This window comes from Chiloscyllium plagiosum, chromosome 49, assembly GCF_004010195.1.
Source record: "Chiloscyllium plagiosum isolate BGI_BamShark_2017 chromosome 49, ASM401019v2, whole genome shotgun sequence".
Classification (NCBI taxonomy): Eukaryota; Metazoa; Chordata; class Chondrichthyes; order Orectolobiformes; family Hemiscylliidae; genus Chiloscyllium; species Chiloscyllium plagiosum.
In genome coordinates, this window is record NC_057758.1 from 5,216,972 (window position 1) to 5,224,082 (window position 7,111).

Sequence of the window (7,111 nt, forward strand, 5' to 3'; positions counted from 1 at the left end):
ACCAGGCTGCAGGCATCTGTTTCTATGACTTGTGCATTTGTACTTTCTGGAAACGTTATCACGAAGAAAGAGGACCACACCATAGCCTGACAGAATCCTATGATTAGAAAAGCCAATATAGTGTACCTAAACATTCTTCCCATTTTCCAGTGGTATTGAAGCACCGAGAGACTCAGCATGCAACACGACAGAAACTATCCTGCGCTCGTGCCACTACTGTATAATCAGTTATTTGAAGTCTTTTTAGCTTAAGGTTAAGCAGTTATTTTGTCAATTCGGTTGTCCAGACTTCTCTCCCAACTGGAGATTCCACTGGCCCTTTAATCCGAGTGTAGTGAGTCCAGCCTTTCTCTGCCATTCTTATCGCCGTTTCAGTGTTTAAGAGTGCTTGGTACGGGACCTCCCAGTCTAGTTGCAATTTGGTCTCAGTCCATGATTTGACTGGGACCCAATCCCCCGGTTGGATCGGATGGACGGTGAACTCAAGGGTTGGAGTCTGTGCTAACAAACTCTGTTCCCTGAGGAAAGACAAAGAGGAGGACAAGCCCAGTGTATACTTCTTTAAGAAGATGTCTTTGATAGCCAGGATTGGCAGTTCACCTTTCGTTCCCAGATCTGCAGACCAGAAAATATCTCATAAGGGGACAGCCCCATTTCTTTCCTTGGGGCCGTTCGCACTCGCGAAAGGGTTATAGGTAAACACTTAGTCCAAGCGAGTCTGTTTTCTCCTACTAATTTAGATAACTGCTTCTTGAATGTCTGGTTCGTTCTCTCAACCTTTCCTGATGAAGTTGGGTGCCAAGGGGTGTGGAAATCCCAGGAGATTCTTCACCCGTTCATCACTCGCTGGAGTACTCTGGAAGTAAAATTTGTTCCCTGAACTGAATCCATGCATTCCATTATCCCGTATCTGGGGATTATGCGTTCAAGTATTATCTTGGACACCACACTTGTGGTGGCAGTGACTAACGGGGGTACGCCTCCACCACTCCAGATAGGTGATCAACGATTACCAACATACACCACAGTCTTCCCACTCCGCGTAATTCGGTATAATCTACCTGAATTCTCTGAAATGGTTTTAGCCCAGGTTTGTCCCTCCTGTGACTTGTTTCTTTAATACCTTTTTGGCTTTTTTTTTACGTTATGCATCCCTCACATATCTGTTTGGTTAATGTATATAGCCTTTTGCATCCATGTTTCCTTCAGACTAAATCACACATTGATTGCATTCCCCAGTGACTCCCCTGATGTACGACCGCCATAGTCTCTCGCATCATCATTTCATTCAACATTTCCCTCCCATCGGGTAACATCCAGCGACCAAAGGCTGCCTTTGAATCTCCTAAACGTCTTAGTTTCTTTTCCTGCTTGGCACTAAACAATGGGGCACCCTGAAGATCTGGAATTGCAGGTATTATGGAGTATATCAATGCTCTCTGTGGACTCAGGGCTGCTAATTTAGCTACCTCATCGGCCAGTTTATTTCTCCTTACTTCCGGTTCATTCCCCTTCTGATGTCCGTTTATATGAACTGCCATTATTTCTGTCTGTTGTAACAGAGATTCCAGCACTTGGTTGATCAATTCCTCATGTGCTAGTTCTTTTCTTCTGCTGTTTATTAGTCGTCGTTCTTGCCAAAATTTTCCGAAGGTGTGTACCACTCCAAATGCACATTTGGAGTCTGTGTACACCGTTTCCTTCCTTGTCTTCTTGGGCTCTGAGAGCTCTTTCTCGGGCATAAAGTTCACAAGTTTGGGCTGAGCAGCCGATAGGCAGTCTTTCAGCCTCGAAAACGCTTCCCTCTATACCGTCTACTACAGCATATCCAGTGTGCCTTTTACCCTCAATCACCCGCTCGGACCCGTCGGTAAACAGCCGAACTGCAACGGTACATCACTTACGTCCATCGCACTTTAGTCTGCTATTCAATAATATCAAGGCAGTCGTGTTCTAGATTGCCACGAGCCACCCTCTCTCCCGGCAAAAGAAATGCAGCTGGATTGAAGCAACTCTCTGTGACTAACGCAAGGTCATTCTGCTCTATTAAGATTGTCTCATATTTAAAGTCCCTAGAGTCTGTGAGCCATTGTCTTGCTTTCTGATTTAATATGCTCCATACCTGATGTGGGGTGCAAACTATTAAGGCTCTCCCATACCAATAAGGCTGTTACTGCCATTTGTCTGCACACACAAACCGTCCACCTGCTTGAGAGTCGGTTTAATAATTTAGGCAAGTAGGCGACCGGCTGCTTCTTCTCTCCCACCCCTGGCCCCCATTGCTGGGTTCGGACCCATAGAGCAACTCCCCGTCTACTGTGACACACAAATGGAAGGGCTTGTCTAGAGAAGGTAATGCAAGAACAGGGGCATGGATTACGTTCCTCTTAAGTTCTTCAACAACTTCCCTCTCTTCACCTGTCCAATTCCATAATTTAGGCTCTTCCTCCAATAGTTTCAAATATAACTTATTTTTCTTCTGTACATATGAGTCTATCCAAAATCAGCAGTACCCTGCTTATCCCAGGGATTTTCGTAATTCCTTATGGTTTTAGGGACTGGCATTCCCACAATTCCCTCAATTCTTTCTGGGCTTAGTTTTCGTTTTCCTTCACTGATAATAAGTCCTACATATCCGACTTTCTTCTCATCGTACTGCAATTTATTCTTGGAGACCCTCAATCCTTGTAATCGTAGAAAGTATAGTAATTCGTTTGTGGCTTCTATTGTTTTGTCCCTTTTCTCGCCTGTTAGCAGAAGATCATTTACATATTCTAACAGAGTAGTTCTTTTGGGGCTATTGAACTTCCCCAAGACTTGTTCCAACACCTGACCAAAGAGATTCTGGGATTCAGTAAATCCCTGCGGGAGTACCGTTCATGTTGAATGCTGTTTTCGCCCTGTTTTTGGAACTTCCAACCCGAAGGCAAACATATTCCTACTCCCCTCCACCAGGGGACATGCCCAGAAGGTATCCTTCAGATCCACTATACTGAATCATTTATCTTCATGGGGAATCTTACTCAGTAGTGTATAGGGATTAGGGACCATAAGGTTGCGGGCTTGTACTATTTTATTCAATGCCTTTAGGTCTTGTACCAGACTATAACTTCTGTCCGAATATCTTTACTGGCAGTATAGGGGTATTGGAAGGGGATGTGCAGGGCTGTAGTAATCCATCTTTAATCAATCCCTCACTTACTGTCCGCAGTCCCCTGCGTCCCTCTATTGAAATAGGATTTTGTCTTTTGCAAACCACGTCTCTCACTCTCTTTAAACTGATCTCCAAAGGAGGTAATTGTAATCCTCCGCGATCCCTTCCCGTGCCCACACTCTGGGTTCCATTTCCTTCTATGCTTCCTCAGTCAGGATGGCAATTCGTATCAGTCATCTTTGGCCCCATACTCCAATCTCCAGTCACAGGGGTATGATTAAAACCCTCCACAATAAATTACTTCCGATATCAGGAATATATAACAGTTAACTTTCGACTATCTCTTCCCAACTTCCGTTTACCATAGGTTCAAAAACTGGAACTGTAAATCCCTCCTCTTTTACTCCAGAAACAGTTAACATTCATTGCGAGATTTCCACTCCCTTGGATTTAAAACTTAAGGATGATCTTGCTGCCCCCGTATCGAGTAGGAAAACTACGCCCTCTTTGTAAGGTCCCACTTTTAAATTTATCAAGGGTTCCTGGTGGGTCACCGGGGGCAGGAACCCCTGACACCCCTATTCTTCATCAAGGCTCATAAACGTTACTACCTTTGCTTCCTTTTTCAGATCTGGACATTGTTTTTTAAAATGATCTGTCTCTCCACAGTAATAACTTCCCGCCTGTGGGGATTTCGACTTTGATCCTTGTTCCTGTCCACCAGACCCATTAACATCTCTCCCGATCTCTTCTCCTCCCGTTAATTTCAACATTCTATCCGCCACATTCCGGTTTCCTTCTCCTTTTAGTTTTGTCCTTCGCTTTATTACCTCATCAACCGTGGCTGTCATTATTTTTGCCTTTTGTTTCTGTTTCTCATGTTACGGTGCCAGGTCGCTTGTTTAGCCGATTTAACCAATTGAACAGCGTTCGGGCCACCTAATGGCCATTCTTCATCACCCAATGTTTTGTTTGGAACTCGATTTTTATTCAAGAAATATTGCAATATTTCCTATTTCCTGTAACATCAAATACGGATTCATCAGTTTATGCTTGTCTAACTTTAAATCCTGTACCTGACTATATATTTTGGAATTTTATGTGCAAATATATATTTATGTATTATAAATTCATTTATTCAGTATTTAATGTTGAATATGTAGCATTCGTACAGTTCTCAACTTCGAAATCCACTATATTTATCCAGTTTTAGCTCCTTAATCGAAAGCCAAAATTAGTTTTCTTAAGTAGCCCAGAAAGTCATTGCTCAATTACAATGCTATAGGTGGTGAAATAACCGGAGCTGCCTTAAAACGATTTGCCTATTCAAGTTAAAAAACACTTCCATGCATGAATAATGGTCGAATCCAAGGTCACATATATTAACCATAGCATTTTGTTATGATTTATTACAATCTCATGTTGAACTGAAACCTCAACTGTCCTCTATAAATCGCTTTTGTGTAAGGATAAAAGAGATTAGTTAGAAATTGATAGTAAGGAAGTCATGACCTGTAAAAATAACAGCAGTTAACATTTTATTTCATAATCACTGTAAAAATCCTTAACTTTAAAATAAATCATGTTAAATTTACACAATAGTAATCAGATTCAAAACAGTCCCAGATCTCGAGCTCCAGGGAACAAAGCAACAACATTGAATCACCAACAAACAAATGTGCATTCTAACCGAATCACAAAGGGTTAAACTTTCCATTAGCTGTGTAACTCTTTTCTTTCTCTCTCTCTCACACACACACACACCGTATCTCACGGACACTTTCTGAACTTGCCGCAACAACACCTCTAGAGGCTTCTCTCTCCACCCCTCTATCTTTTGAATCTTTTTCTGGTTGTCTGGCCATGATTTAGTTACGAATTGCACCCTCAGTAGCCCTTCAGCTACGAAACTTCCGACAGGAAGCATAATCTGATTTCTCCTGACTGTAACGCTGTTTTCCGTTGACATTTAAATTCAAATATTTTCAAACACAGTCTTCATCCGATCCGTACTTTGGCCAGAAGACGGCGGGACAAACAATCGATTCCTTAGTCCATAGAAAGCATCAATAGTAATCATCTTTTTCCTGTCTTTTCACCTTCTACAAGTATTATTTTTCCAATTCCACAACATCCTGCCCAACGGAATATCTGGAGATATGTTCTCAGGGACCCCGCCTCCATTTCCATTTCCATTTCCTTTTTTACTTTCCGGTAAGCTTTTTCCTTCCACTCGGCACACCATATTGAGTTCCTTCGTTAGACATTTATTAACTACTAGAACAAAATCCCAGCCTCCAACGCAATACTTAAAAGTCAATTTTCCATTCCTTGGTCTGTGCACGGAGTTGCCTGGCTCGATGTCACCCTGTGCGTTCTTGCAACCTTTCGCCTGATTGAGATAGACTCTCATCGGATCTCGATCAGTCAACCAGAAGATGGAACACAACACCGAGGAACACGGGACAATTCGAAATGGAAAGGGATGCGTCTTCCCAGCCGTCGACAGTGCCTACCCGGCTGGTGATGATGGACACCCCGAACGAAGGCCCAAAATGTGAGAAACAGAGCTCACAATATAATAAATATTGAAACGTTCTTGCAAGATGGGTGTCTAATAAATAGGCACTCCGATCCAAAAATTACTTCACAATTTATACATTTTAATTGAGTCTCTCTCAGTACTTCCCCGTTAATCTCATTGGCCTTCAATATTCCTTGTTGTGTTCTGCCCCGCCGAGCTGCGCTCCGCCTTTGTTTACTTCTCCCCTACTCCAGAACGGACGGCCCTTCCTCTTACTTACCCTGTAACTAACTTGGTTCGTTTCAGTGCCTACATGAGAGCAAAGTGTCAAGTTTGGCATAACACAATGTTCTTTGCACCTTGTTTGTTTGTCTTTCACATATTCCATTCCTTGCAAGCATATTTCATTCTTGTATGCACATTTCAGCGAATGAAAAACAATCATGCATTTCCTTCAAAGAGTTTCCATTCTCGTATGCACATTTCAGCTAATGAACAGCAATTATGTATTTCATTCCCATAGTTTGCTTTCTTGGCTGAAACAATTATACACTGATGTTCGTTCATTTACCTTGCATAAGCAATTATGGGTTGCAGAAGTAACACTGCTTTACCTACATCCCACAGCATGTCTAACCACAGCCAGGCTCCCACCCTCTCCCTCATTATTGATCAATTACACTTTCAGTCGCAACACACTCCTCGCTTGTCATTGGCCAATCCCCATTGCTTTTCCGCATTTGACAGTTCCACATTTGCCTCGACATTCTACAATCCCTCATTGGCTGTCTTGCTTTCCATAAAGGTTTCAAAGAAGCGGGAAGCCGATCGTTCAAAGATTCTTGCTTTCCCATTCGCGCATTCTAGTCAGTCAGATCAATCTTCGCCCAATTCAGGCTATTTCTGGAAAATCTATCCCCACAATTGAGTAAGCAACAGGAGCTGGGACTGCCATCACCCCTCCCCCATCATCCACAAGGGAATGAGCAACAGGAGATGGGTTTGCCCTCTCCCCATTCCTATCATCAACAAGTGAGTGGGCAATAGGAGATGGGTCTGCCCTCTCCCCATTCCTATCATCAACAAGTGAGTGAGTAACAGGAGATGGGTCTGCCCTCTCCCCATTCCCATCCTCCACAAGTGAGTGAGCAACAGGAGCTGGGACTGCCCTCTTCCCTGCCACATCATCCACAACGTAGTGAGCAACAGGAGATGGGTCTGCCCTAACCCCGCCGTCATCATCCACAAAGGAGTGAGAAACAGTAGCTGGGACAGCCCTCTCCCCTCCGCCAGCATCCACAAGGGAGTGAGCAAATTGATCTGGGACTGCCTTCTCCAATCCCCCTCCTCCACATGGGAGTGATCAACAGGAGCTTGGTCTGACATCTCCCCAATCCCATCATCCACAAGGGAGTGAGCAATAGGAGCTGGGC